We start from the raw sequence: 14,837 nt of genomic DNA, 5'->3' as shown, positions 1-14,837 counted from the left end.
TTTCCAGGAAGTTTTCGCCTGCTGAGCGAAATTATGATGTGGGCAACCGAGAGTTGCTGGCCATGAAGTGGGCATTCGAGGAGTGGCGTCATTGGCTTGAAGGAGCTAAGCATCGCGTGGTGGTATTGACTGATCATAAGAACTTGACTTATCTCGAGTCTGCCAAGCGCTTGAATCCTAGACAAGCTCGTTGGTCGTTGTTTTTTGCCCGTTTTGACTTTGTGATTTCGTACCTTCCGGGCTCTAAAAATGTGAAGGCGGATGCTCTGTCTAGGAGTTTTGTGCCCGACTCTCCGGGTTTATCTGAGCCGGCAGGTATCCTCAAGGAAGGAATAATTGTGTCTGCCATCTCCCCTGATTTGCGGCGGGTGCTGCAAAAATTTCAGGCTAATAAACCTGATCGTTGCCCAGCGGAGAAACTGTCCCTGATAGGTGGACGAATAGAGTTATCTCTGAACTTCATTGTTCGGTGTTGGCTGGTCATCCTGGAATCTTTGGTACCAGAGAGTTAGTGGCTAGATCCTTTTGGTGGCCCTCTCTGTCGCGGGATGTGCGTACTTTTGTGCAGTCCTGTGGGATTTGTGCTCGGGCTAAGCCCTGCTGTTCTCGTGCCAGTGGGTTGCTTTTGCCCTTGCCGGTCCCGAAGAGGCCTTGGACACATATCTCTATGGATTTTATTTCTGACCTTCCCGTTTCTCAAAAGATGTCAGTCATTTGGGTGGTCTGTGATCGCTTTTCTAAGATGGCCCATCTGGTACCCTTGTCTGAATTGCCTTCCTCTTCTGATTTGGTGCCTTTGTTCTTCCAGCATGTGGTTCGTTTGCATGGCATTCCAGAGAATATTGTTTCTGACAGAGGTTCCCAGTTTGTTTCGAGGTTTTGGCGAGCCTTTTGTGGTAGGATGGGCATTGACTTGTCTTTTTCCTCGGCTTTCCGTCCTCAGACTAATGGCCAGACCGAACGAACCAATCAGACCTTGGAAACATATCTGAGATGCTTTGTTTCTGCTGATCAGGATGACTGGGTGTCCTTTTTGCCTTTGGCTGAGTTCGCCCTTAATAATCGGGCCAGCTCGGCTACCTTGGTTTCGCCGTTTTTCTGCAATTCTGGGTTCCATCCTCGTTTCTCTTCAGGACAGGTTGAGTCTTCGGACTGTCCTGGTGTGGATACTGTGGTGGACAGGTTGCAGCAGATTTGGACTCAGGTAGTGGACAATTTGACCTTGTCCCAGGAGAAGGCTCAACTTTTCACTAATCGCAGACGCCGTGTGGGTCCCCGACTTTGTGTTGGGGATCTGGTTTGGTTATCTTCTCATCATATTCCTATGAAGGTTTCCTCTCCTAAGTTTAAACCTCGTTTTATTGGTCCGTATAGGATTTCTGAGGTTCTTAATCCTGTGTCTTTTCGTCTGACCCTTCCAGATTCTTTTTCCATACATAACGTATTCCATAGGTCATTGTTGCGGAGATACGTGGCACCTATGGTCCCATCTGTTGAGCCTCCTGCCCCGGTTTTGGTGGAGGGGGAATTGGAGTATATTGTGGAGAAGATTTTGGATTCTCGTGTTTCAAGATGGAAACTCCAGTATCTGGTTAAATGGAAGGGTTATGCTCAGGAAGATAATTCCTGGGTTTTTGCCTCTGATGTCCATGCTCCCGATCTTGTTCGTGCCTTTCATGTGGCTCATCCTGGTCGGCCTGGGGGCTCTGGTGAGGGTTCGGTGACCCCTCCTCAAGGGGGGGGTACTGTTGTGAATTCTGTGGCAGAGTTCACTCCTGTGGTCACAAGTGGTACTTCGGCTGATTCTCTCTGGGAGCTTCCGTTTGTGGAGGAAAGTGGTACTGCAGCTTCTGAGTTTCCTCCCTCAGGTGATCTGGTGGGTGAGGTCGTTAGCTGCTTCTCTACTTAACTCCACCTGATGCTTTGATCCATGCTTCCTGTCAATGTTCCAGTGTTGGACTTGTGTTTCTCTGGATCATTCCTGTGGCCTGCTGCTCTGCATAGCTAAGTGCTTCTTTGCTATTTGTTGCTATTTTTTCTGTCCAGCTTGTCTATTTGTTTTGCTGGAAGCTCTGGGACGCAAAGGGTGTACCTCCGTGCCGTTAGTTCGGTACGGAGGGTCTTTTTGCCCCCTTTGCATGGTTTTCTTTAGGGTTTTGTGTAGACCGCAAAGTTATCTTTCCTATCCTCGTTCTGTCTAGAATATCGGGCCTCACTTTGCTGAATCTATTTCATCCCTACGTTTGTCTTTTCATCTTACTCACAGTCATTATATGTGGGGGGCTGCCTTTTCCTTTGGGGTATTTCTCTGAGGCAAGGTAGGCTTATTTTTCTATCTTCAGGCTAGTTAGTTTCTCAGGCTGTGCCAAGTTGCATAGGGAGCATTAGGCGCAATCCACAGCTGCCTCTAGTTGTGTTTGGAGAGGATCAGGAATTGCGGTCTACAGAGTTTCCACGTCTCAGAGCTCGTTCTATTATTTTGGGTTATTGTCAGATCACTGTATGTGCTCTGATCGCTATGTACATTGTGTTACTGAATTGCCTATCATAACAGTTATATAACATTACAAAAAAGTGTTGAAATTTTTTTCTTGATTCAATTAATCATCCATAGTGTATTATGTGCTTTCTGTTACATTTCGGTGTTATATAACACTCCAAAAAAGCGTTGAAAAATGTTTCTGGATTAAGTTAGTTATCCATGGAGTATTACATGCTTAGTGGGCGACAAAGCTGGCAGAATACCACGAGACTCCCTAGGGAGAGACCGGAGGAATATCGGAGCCAGACCAAGTTGATGCAAAAGCGGAGGTGGCAGGAGCCTGTGGTCTGGAACCGGCCTCTTTCTTGGAACCACCAAGGTCCAAACCCAGGCCGCAGCTTTCACCGCTGAGCTTCCTGCGAACTGCAGATGGGAGTGCTAGGATCCAGGAGCTAGTGGGCACACTGCGGGTCCTAGGCTGGTCGGAAGAGAGGAGGAAAGGAGCCAAGAAAAGTGCTGGAGACATGCTAGTGTGCCCGCTAGCAGACAGTTAGCATCCCGGGAAGACGTAGTTACATACAATCTCCAGCAGAGATTGGAGTCCATAGAAGAGTTTGGGACCCGTCATCACATCTCGTTCAACCAACAGGAAGTAGAGATGGAACCCTTGCCTTGAAGGCAGTAAGAGCTCATGGCTGGAACCAGGGTCACATTCCTCAAACTGGAAGGGCAACATTGCTGGTATGTGATGAGCGTGATCCAAGGAAGGGAGCAGAATGAACCCTTCTTGAGAAATGAACGGGCCTGGGAGAGGCTCCTCGATGTGGCTGGAGATGAGGCTATCACCCCTCGAGAGATTCGACTGTCCTCAGGGTTCTCCACCTCCTATGTGGGAGCAAGCAATTGTGCAGGTGACACAGGAGGTTGTCACCCATTTCTACATGTCAGGGTCTCCGGCACTAATCAAAGCCGGGTCACTTAAACTCTAGGCACCTGGGAACTGCCTTCCAGAAAGCAGGTGGAGGCAGTTCCTCCAGCCTCCCGAGGAAGGAGAAGAAGAGGACACCTGAAGTGGATTAATTGTATTACCCTCCTTATAATTTTTTCAGAACTTTATACTTTCTGCAAAGTGTTTGTGAAAGTGTAAGAGTACATCAACTACACTTTCAAAATATTTGTGTTCAAACTATTTTTATTCAATTGGTCAGCCATATAGCTTAACTTGGATATTGTTACATTACGATGATATCTAAAACTCCAAAAGAAATTCAACATTTTTTTGTGGATTCAATTGGTCATCCATACAGTTTTACATACGTGTGTAAAATTACGGTGTGTTAAAATTTTTAAAAAATGCTTGGCCTGGTACAGGTCAAATAGTTTTTTTGCTCCAAAAATTGACTGTTGTTTTATATACTGTATAACCTGCTTTGTGTAATTTTGTTGGTTTTATTTTGTTTGAAAGAAAAAAGAAAAATTGACATGCTACATGTGAACAAATTTGGCTGTTCAAAAAATTGACTATTATTATAAATATACTGTAGAACTTGGTCTGTGTGAAATAACATTGGCGTTAAATGAAAAAACAAAATTGGCCTGCTACAGATGTACAAATTTGGTCCCTCGGTACTTGGTCCCCAGCCGCCACTATTTCTCCGGGAACGTGTCCAGGAACATCACCCGTGTCCTTACAAACGCAGTTACAGGGATTGTCCACTTAACGACTGACACGAGAACAAGCGCTTGTGTCCAGAAGCGCTGCATTTCCCTGATGACATAATGGGTGAACAATGAGGAGGCCGTGGCCGAATCCCACCCTGGCACCGCACATGTTCTACCAACGCTGAGGATTGCTGGCCCTACTTCTGTCGCGGTTTCCTCCACCTTCTACATCAGTTCTTGCACCACGCCTTCTGCTCCTCCTCATCTTCCATCCCCGATGTGCAATCTCAGAGCACTTATTCCACATCAGCTGGAAGCTAGAAGCTCTGCAGCACTGCTTCAGTGAAGAGGCAACAGGCTCTGCTGAAGCTAATTTGTCTAGGAGACAAACCACACACCATGGCAGAGTTATTGAAAGGAATAATAAACCAGACAGATCTGTTGCTCTCGTCGCTCAATCTCCAACCAGGCATGATTGTGCATCATAATGGCCGTAATCTGGTGGTGGCTGTGAAGCTTTGCAAGCTCACACATGTATCATGCTTGTCCTATGTGCACAACTTGGTAATTCAGTGGTTTCTGCAAACCTACCCAAATATGCCAGAGCTTCTGGTCAATGTACAATGCATCAGTGCCCATTTCTGCAAGTCATTTTCAGCTTCCACCGCTCTGGCAGTGCTGCAGCAGCGCATGCAAGTGCCAGCTCACCGACTGGTGTACAATGTCACCACATGCTAAAGCTTCACACTGTACATGCTGGCATGGCTTTGAGAGCAGCAGAGGCAAGTTGTGGCATACCAGCTCCAACACACCCATCAATATTCTTGTCAGTCTCCGCACATAACAACTGAAGAGTGGGCATGGATGCCTGAATTTGTGCAGTTCTCCAATTCCTAAATAATGAAAAATATTTATATATATTATTCCGATAAATAAATGTCTTTATCTAAATAAAAAAAACAATAAAAGTATACATATTTAGTATCACCGCGTCCGTAACGACCCGACCTATAAAACTGGCCCACTAGTTAACCCCTTCAGTAAACACCGTAAGAAAAAAAAAAACGCTTTATTATCATACCGCTGAACAAAAAGTGGAATAACACGCGATCAAAAAGACAGATATAAATAACAATGGTACTGCTGAAAACATCATCTTGTCCCGCAAAAAATGAGCCACCATACAGCATCATCAACAAAAAAATAAAAAAGTTATAGTCCTCAGAATAAAGCGATGCAAAAAAATTATTTTTTCTATAAAATAGTTTTTATCGTATAAAAGTGCCAAAACATAAAAACATGATATAAATGAGGTATCGCTGTAATCATACTGACCCGAAGAATAAAACTGCTTCATCAATTTTACCAAACGCGGAACGGTATAAACGCCTCCGCCAAAAGAAATTCATGAATAGCTTTTGGTCATTCTGCCTCACAAAAATCGGAATAAAAAGCGATCAAAAAATGTCACGTGCCCGAAAATGTTACCAATAAAAACGTAAACTTGTCCTGCAAAAAACAAGACCTCACATGACTCTGTGGATCAAAATATGGAAAAATTATAGCTCTCAAAATGTGGTAACACAAAAAATATTTTTTGCAATAAAAAGCGTCTTTCAGTGTGTGACGGCTGCCAATCATAAAAATCCGCTAAAAAACCCGCTATAAAAGTAAATCAAACCTCCCTTCATCACCCCCTTAGTTAGGGAAAAATTAAAAAAATGTATTTATTTCCATTTTCCCATTAGGGCTAGGGTTAGGGTCAGGGCTAGGGTTAGGGTTAGGGTTAGGGTTAGGGCTAGGGTTAGGGCTAGGGTTAGGGCTAGGGTTAAGGCTACAGTTAGGGTTGGGGATAAAGTTAGGGTTAGGGTTGGGGCTAAAGTTACGGTTAGGGTTTAGATTACATTTACGTTTGGAAATGGGGTTGGGATTAGGGTTATGGGTGTGTCAGGGTTAGAGGTGTGGTTAGGGTTACTGTTGGGATTAGGGCTAGGGGTGTGTTTGGATTAGGGTTTCAGTTATAATTGGGGGATTTCCACTGTTTAGGCACATCAGGGGCTCTCCAAACGTGACATGGTGTCCGATCTCAATTCCAGCCAATTCTGCGTTGAAAAAGTAAAACAGTGCTCGTTCCCTTCCGAGCTCTCCCGTATGCCCAAACAGCAGTTTACCCCAACATATGGGGTACCAGCGTACTCAGGACAAATAGGACAACAACTTTTGGGGTCCAATTTCTCCTGTTACCCTTGGGAAAATACAAAACTGGGGGCTAAAAAATAATTTTTGTGGGAAAAAAAAGATTTTTTATTTTCACGGCTCTGCTTTATAAACTGTAGTGAAACACTTGGGGGTTCAAAGTTCTCACAACACATCTGGATAAGTTCCTTGGGGGGTCTAGTTTCCAATATGGGGTCACTTGTGTGGGGTTTTAACTGTTTAGGTACATTAGGGGCTCTGCAAACGCAATGTGACGCCTGTAGACCATTCCATCTAAGTCTGCATTCCAAATGGCACTCCTTCCCTTCCGAGCCCTCCCATGCGCCCAAACGGTGGTTACCCCCACATATGGGGTATCATCGCACTCAGGACAAATTGGACAACAACTTTTGGGGTCGAATTTCTCCTGTTACCCTCGGGAAAATACAAAACTGGGGGCTAAAAAATAATTTTGGGGGGAAAGTTTGTTTTTTGTATTTTCACGGCTCTGCGTTATAAACTGTAGTGAAACACTTGGGGGTTCGAAGCTCTCACAACACATCTAGATGAGTTCCTTAGGGGGTCTACTTTCCAAAATGGTTTCACTTGTGGGGGGTTTCTACTGTTTAGGTACATTAGGGGCTCTACAAATGCAATGTGACGCCTGCAGACCATTCCATCTTAGTCTGCATTCCAAATGGCGCTCCTTCCTTTCCGAGCCCTCCCATGCATCCAAACGGTGGTTCCCCCCACATATGGGGTATCAGCGCACTCATGACAAATTGGACAACAAATTTTGGAGTCCAATATCTCCTGTTACCCTCGGGAAAATACAAAACTGGGGGCTAAAAAATAATTTTTCTGGGAAAAAATGTTTGTTTTATTTTTACGGCTCTGCATTATAAACTTTCGTTGAAGCCCTTGGTGGGTCAAAGCGCTCACCACACATCTAGATAAGTTCCTTAAGGGGTCTACTTTCCAAAATGGTGTCACTTGTGGGGGGTTTCAATGTTTAGGCACATCAGTGGCTCTCCAAACGCAACATGGCGTCCCATCTCAATTCCTGTCAATTTTGCATTGAAAAGTCAAACGGCGCTCCTTCCCTTCCGAGCTCTCCTATGCGCCCAAACAGTTGTTTACCCCCACATATGGGGTATCATCGTACTCAGGACAAATTGTACAACAACTTTTGTGGTCCAATTTCTTCTCTTACCCTTGGGAAAATAAAAAATTGGGGGCGAAAATATAATTTTTGTAAAAAAATATGATTTTTTATTTTTACGGTTCTGCATTATAAACTTCTGTGAAGCACTTGGTGGGTCAAAGTGCTCACCACACCTCTAGATAAGTTCCTTAGGGGGTCTACTTTCCAAAATAGTGTAACTTGTGGGGGGTTTTAATCTTTAGGCACATCAGTGGCTCTCCAAACGCAACATGGCGTCCCATCTCAATTCCTGTCAATTTTGCATTGAAAAGTCAAACGGCGCTCCTTCCCTTCCGAGCTCTCACATGCACCCAAACAGTGGTTTACCTCCACATATGGAGTATCTGCGTACTCAGGACAAATTGTACAACAACTTCTGGGGTCCATTTTCTCCTGTTACCCTTGGTAAAATAAAACAAATTGGAGCTGAAGTAAATTTGTTGTGAAAAAAAGTTAAATGTTCATTTTTATTTAAACATTCCAAAAATTCCTGTGAAGCACCAGAAGGGTTAATAAACTTCTTGAATATGGTTTTGAGCACCTTGAGGGGTGCAATTTTTAGAATGGTGTCACACTTGGGTATTTTCTATCATATAGACCCCTCAAAATGACTTCAAATGAGATGTGGTCCCTAAAAAAAAATGGTGTTGTAAAAATGAGAAATTGCTGGTCAAATTTTAACCCTTATAACTCCCTAACAAAAAAAAATTTTGGTTCCAAAATTGTGCTGATGTAAAGTAGACATGTGGGAAATGTTACTTATTAAGTATATTGTGTGACATATCTCTGTGATTTAATTGCATAAAAATTCAAAGTTGGAAAACTGCGAAATTTTCAAAATTTTCGCCAAATTTCAGTTTTTTTCAAAAATAAACACAGGTAATATCAAAGAAATTTTACCACCATCATGAAGTACAATATGTCACGAGAAAACATTGTCAGAATCACTGGGATCCGTTGAAGCGTTCCAGAGTTATAACCTCATAAAGGGACAGTGGTCAGAATTGTAAAAATTTGCCTGGTCATTAACGTGCAAACCACCCTTGGGGGTAAAGGGGTTAATGTGAAGTAAAAGTGTGACACCATTGTTCTCAGCAGAGATCTAGGAGTCAGAGATGCTTCCAGGGGTCTTCCCCATGCGGTTCTCCTTCCATTCAACAATTTTTTAAGAAAATGCCCCTAAGCACACACTTAAAATAACAAAGGAGTGGCTTCAAAACAACTCTGTGACCATTTTTGACTGGCCCAGCCAGACTCCTGACCTAAACCAAATTGAGCATCTCTGGAGAGACATGAAAATGGCTGTCCACCAACGTTCACCATCCAACCTGACGGAACTGGAGAGGATCTGCAAGGATGAATGGCAGAGGATCCCCAAATCCAGGTGTGAAAAACTTGTTGCATCATTCCCAAGAAGATTCATGGCTGTACTAGCTCAATAGGGTGCTTCTACTCAACATTGAACAAAGGGTCTGAATACTTATGACCATGTAATAGTTCAGCTTTTCTTTTTAATAAATTTGCAAAAATTACTACATTTCTGTTTTTTTCAGTCAAGATGGGGTGCAGAGTGTACATTAATGAGAAAAAACTGAACTTTTTTGAACTTACCAATTGGCTGCAATAAAACAAAGAGTGAAAAATTTAAATGGGTCTGAATACTTTCTGTACTTCACTCTCTTGAACGGCAGCTGAATGGACTAGGGGCTCAGGGCAAAACCGGTGACCGCCCACTGCCGCCAGAAGTAGGACCATTTGTTAGGCGAGTAAGCCGGGAGACAGCACAGATAGCAAGCGGACTCTGAGAGGGAAACGGACAACCGATTCATAATAAGCGAAACTGATAGATAGACTGTGAACCTGAATTATTGTTACTCTGTTTCACCCTCAGCCCTTTAACTGTATTTCTTTTGTTTTATCCCTGCGAGGAGGTTATTCCTGTTTTGATAAAGTGAATAATTGTTTAACCCTTGCTCTGTGCTTTTGTGTCACTGCATCCGTGTACCTGTGTTACACATGCAGGCCAAAATAATAATCTTACGTCCTGGGTTCAAATCCCACTAAGGACAACATCTGCAAGGAGTTTGTATGTTCTCCCCGTGTTTGCGTGGGTTTCCTCCTGGTACTCCGGTTTACTCTTACTTTCCAAAAAAAAAAAAACAATACTGATAGGGAATTTAGATTGTTAGCCCCATCGGGGACAGTGATGATGATGTGTACAAATTGTAAAGCGCTGCAGAATATGTTAGCGCTATATAAAAATAAAGATTATTATTATTATTATTATTATTAATAACACCTTTTGTCCCAAATTTACAAAATTCTATACATCTATTAAATATCATTGCCACATGATGTTCTTTGTTTTTGTTCACAAAAATGGAAACATTTACAAAAGCAATTTTGGAGGTTTTCAAATCTGAAACATACCAGAATTCTTATAATCAAGTTCTTCAGCTCATATAGCTTTGTTCAATCCTTCACCTCATTAGAGCTCCAGATATCCTATTAGCAAATGCATATTTTAGTCTCTGTACTCTGGTATTGTGTGCATATTTAGAAAGAGTGACACTTTTCCAACCATCAGTTTATCATGATGACAATATCATTTGCCTTTTTGCATAGCATTTGCGTTTTTTTAACAAAACTAAATATTTGCAAAGTGTAAAAGCTGAGCATGTTTCTATTAACCCCTTCATGACCCAGCCTATTTTGACCTTAATGACCTGGCTGTTTTTTGCAATTCTGACCAGTGTCCCTTTATGAGGTAATAACTCAGGAACGCTTCAACGGATCCTAGCGGTTCTGAGATTGTTTTTTCGTGACATATTGGGCTTCATGTTAGTGGTAAATTTAGGTCAATAAATTCTGCGTTTATTTGTGATAAAAACGGAAATTTGGCGAAAATTTTGAAAATTTCGCAATTTTCACATTTTGAATTTTTATTCTGTTAAACCAGAGAGTTATGTGACACAAAATAGTTAATAAATAACATTTCCCACATGTCTACTTTACACCAGCACAATTTTGGAAACAAAATTTTTTTTTGCTAGGAAGTTATAAGAGTTAAAATTTGACCAGCGATTTCTCATTTTTACAACGAAATTTACAAAACCATTTTTTTTAGGGACCACCTCACATTTGAAGTCAGTTTGAGGGGTCTATATGGCTGAAAATACCCAAAAGTGACACCATTCTAAAAAATGCACCCCTCAAGGTGCTCAAAACCACATTCAAGAAGTTTTTTAACCCTTCAGGTGCTTCACAGCAGCAGAAGCAACATGGAAGGAAAAAATGAACATTTAACTTTTTAGTCACAAAAATTATCTTTTAGCAACATTTTTTTTATTTTCCCAATGGTACAAGGAGAAACTGAACCACGAAAGTTGTTGTCCAATTTGTCCTGAGTACGCTGATACCTCATATGTGGGGGTAAACCACTGTTTGGGCGCATGGCAGGGCTTGGAAGGGAAGGCGCGCCATTTGACTTTTTGAATGAAAAATTGGCTCCACTCTTTAGCGGACACCATGTCACGTTTGGAGAGCCCCCGTGTGCCTAAAAATTGGAGCTCCCCCACACGTGACCCCATTTTGGAAACTAGACGCCCCAAGGAACTTATCTAGATGCATAGTGAGAACTTTGAACCCCCGGGGGCTTCACAAATTGATCCGTAAAAATGAAAAAGTACTTTTTTTTCACAAAAAAATTCTTTTAGCCTCAATTTTTTTCATTTTCACATGGGCAACAGGATAAAATGGATCCTAAAATTTGTTGGGCAATTTCTCATGAGTACACCGATACCTCACATGTGGGGGTAAACCACTGTTTGGGCACATGGTAAGGTTCGGAAGGGAAGGAGCGCCATTTGACTTTTTGAATGGAAAATTAGCTCCAATTGTTAGCGGACACCATGTCGTGTTTGGAGAGCCCCCGTGTGCCTAAACATTGGAGCTCCCCCACAAATGACCCCATTTTGGAAACTAGACCCCCCAAGGAACTTATCTAGATGCATATTGAGCACTTTAAACCCTCAGGTGCTTCACAAATTGATCTGTAAAAATGAAAAAGTACTTTTTTTTTCACAAAAAAATTCTTTTCGCCTCAGTTTTTCATTTTCACATGGGCAATAGGATAAAATGAATCCTAAAATTTGTTGGGCAATTTCTCCCGAGTACGCCGATACCTCATATGTGGGGGTAAACCACTGTTTGGGCACACGGCAGGGCTCGGAAGGGAAGGCGCGCCATTTGACTTTTTGAATGGAAAATTAGCTCCAATTGTTAGCGGACACCATGTCGCGTTTAGAGAGCCCCTGTGTGCCTATGCATTGGAGCTCCCCCACAAGTGACCCCATTTTGGAAACTAGACCCCCCAAGGAACTTATCTAGATGCATATTGAGCACTTTAAACCCCCAGGTGCTTCACAGAAGTTTATAATGCAGAGCCATGAAAATAAAAAATAATTTTTCTTTCCTCAAAAATGATTTTTAGCCTGGAATTTCCTATTTTGCCAAGGGTAATAGGAGAAATTGGACCGCAAATGTTGTTGTCCAGTTTGTCCTGAGTACGCTGATACCCCATATGTGGGGGTAAACCACTGTTTGGGCGCACGGCAGGGCTCGGAAGGGAAGGCACGCCAATTGGCTTTTTAAATGGAAAATTAGCTCCAATCATTAGCGGACACCATGTCACGTTTGGAGAGCCCCTGTGTGCCTAAACATTGGAGATCCCCCACATATGACCCCATTTTGGAAACTAGACCCCCAAAGGAACTAATCTAGATGTGTGGTGAGGACTTTGAACTTCCAAGTGCTTCACAGAAGTTTATAACGCAGAGCCATGAAAATAAAATAAAAATTTTATTTTCTCTAAAATGATTTTTTAGCCTGCAATTTATTATTTTCCCAAGGGTAACAGGAGAAATTTGACCCCAAAAGTTGTTGTACAGTTTCTCCTGAGTACGCTGATACCCCATATGTGGGGGTAAACCACAGTTTGGGCACATGTCGGGGCTCGGAAGTCAAGTAGTGATGTTTTGAAATGCAGACTTTGATGGAATGCTCTGCGGGCGTTACGTTGCGTTTGCAGAGCCCCTGATGTGGCTAAACAGTAGAAACCCCCCACAAGTGACCCCATTTTAGAAACTAGACCCCGAAAGGAACTTATCTAGATGTGAGGTGAGCACTTTGAACCCCCAAGTGCTTCACAGAAGTTTATAACACAGAGCAGTGAAAATAATAAATACGTTTTCTTTCCTCAAAAATAATATTTTAGCCCAGAATTTTTTATTTTCCCAAGGGTTACAGGAGAAATTGGACCCCAAAAGTTGTTGTCCAGTTTCTCCTGAGTACGCTGATACCCCATATGTGGGGGTAAACCACTGTTTGGGCACACGTCGGGGCTCAGAAGGGAAGTAGTGACTTTTGAAATGCAGACTTTGATGGAATGGTCTGCGGGCGTCACGTTGCGTTTGCAGAGCCCCTGGTGTGCCTAAACAGTAGAAACCCCCCACAAGTGACCCCATTTTGGAAACTAGACCCCCCAAGGAACTTATCTAGATATGTGGTGAGCACTTTGAACCCCCAAGTGCTTCACAGACGTTTACAACGCAGAGCCGTGAAAATAAAAAATCATTTTTCTTTCCTCAAAAATGATGTTTTAGCAAGCAATTTTTTATTTTCTCAAGGGTAACAGGAGAAATTGGACCCCAGTAATTGTTGCCCAGTTTGTCCTGAGTACGCTGATACCCCATATGTGGGGGTAAACCACTGTTTGGGCACATGTCGGGGCTCGGAAGTCAAGTAGTGACGTTTTGAAATGCAGACTTTGATGGAATGGTCTGCGGGCGTCACGTTGCGTTTGCAGAGCCCCTGGTGTGCCTAAACAGTAGAAACCCCCCACAAGTGACCCCATTTTGGAAACTAGACCCCCCAAGGAACTTATCTAGATATGTGGTGAGCACTTTGAACCCCCAAGTGCTTCACAGACGTTTACAACGCAGAGCCGTGAAAATAAAAAATCATTTTTCTTTCCTCAAAAATGATGTTTTAGCAAGCAATTTTTTATTTTCTCAAGGGTAACAGGAGAAATTGGACCCCAGTAATTGTTGCCCAGTTTGTCCTGAGTACACTGATACCCCATATGTGGGGGTAAACCACTGTTTGGGCACACGTCGGGGCTCGGAAGGGAAGGAGCACCATTTGACTTTTTGAATAAAAGATTGGCTGGAATCAATGGTGGCGCCATGTTGCGTTTGGAGACCCCCTGATGTGCCTAAACAGTGGAAACCCCTCAATTCTAACGCCAACACACCCCTAACCCTTATCCCAACTGTAGCCGTAACCCTAACCACAACCCTAACCGCAACACACCCCTAACCACAACCCTAACCCCAACACACCCCTAACCCTAACCACAACCCTAATTCCAACCCAACCCTAACCCTAAGGCTATGTACCCACGTTGCGGATTCGTGTGAGATTTTTCCGCACCATTTTTGAAAAATCCGCGGGTAAAAGGCACTGCGTTTTACCTGCGGATTTACCGCGGATTTCACCTGCGGATTCCTATTGAGGAATAGGTGTAAAACGCTGCGGAATCCGCACAAAGAATTGACATGCTGCGGAAAATACAACGCAGCGTTTCCGTGCGGTATTTTCCGCACCATGGGCACAGCGGATTTGGTTTTCCATAGGTTTACATGGTACTGTAAACCTGATGGAACACTGCTGCGGATCCGCAGCGGCCAATCCGCTGCGGATCCGCAGCCAAATCCGCACCGTGTGCACATAGCCTAATTCTAAAGGTATGTGCACACGCTTCGGAAAACGCTGCGGATCCGCAGCAGTTTCCCATGAGTTTACATTTCAATGTAAACCTATGGGAAACAAAAATCGCTGTACACATGCTGCGGAAAAACTGCACGGAAACGCAGCGGTTTACATTCCGCAGCATGTCACTTCTTTCTGCGGATTCCACAGCGGTTTTACAACTGCTCCAATAGAAAATCGCAGTTGTAAAACCGCAGTGAAATGCGCAGAAAAACCGCGGTAAATCTGCCATAAATCCGCAGCGGTTTAGCACTGCGGATTTATCAAATCCGCTGCGGAAAAATCCGCAGAGGACCAGAATACGTGTGCACATACCGAAACCCTAACCCTAACCCTACCCCTAACCCTACCCCTACCCCTAACCCTACCCCTAACCCTACCCCTACCCCTACCCCTAACCCTACCCCTAACCCTACCCCTACCCCTACCCCTAACCCTACCCCTAACCCTACCCCTAACCCT

The sequence above is a fragment of the Ranitomeya imitator genome, chromosome 4 (assembly GCF_032444005.1).
Source record: "Ranitomeya imitator isolate aRanImi1 chromosome 4, aRanImi1.pri, whole genome shotgun sequence".
In the NCBI taxonomy this organism is placed as follows: domain Eukaryota; kingdom Metazoa; phylum Chordata; class Amphibia; order Anura; family Dendrobatidae; genus Ranitomeya; species Ranitomeya imitator.
This window is presented reverse-complemented; position numbering follows the sequence as displayed.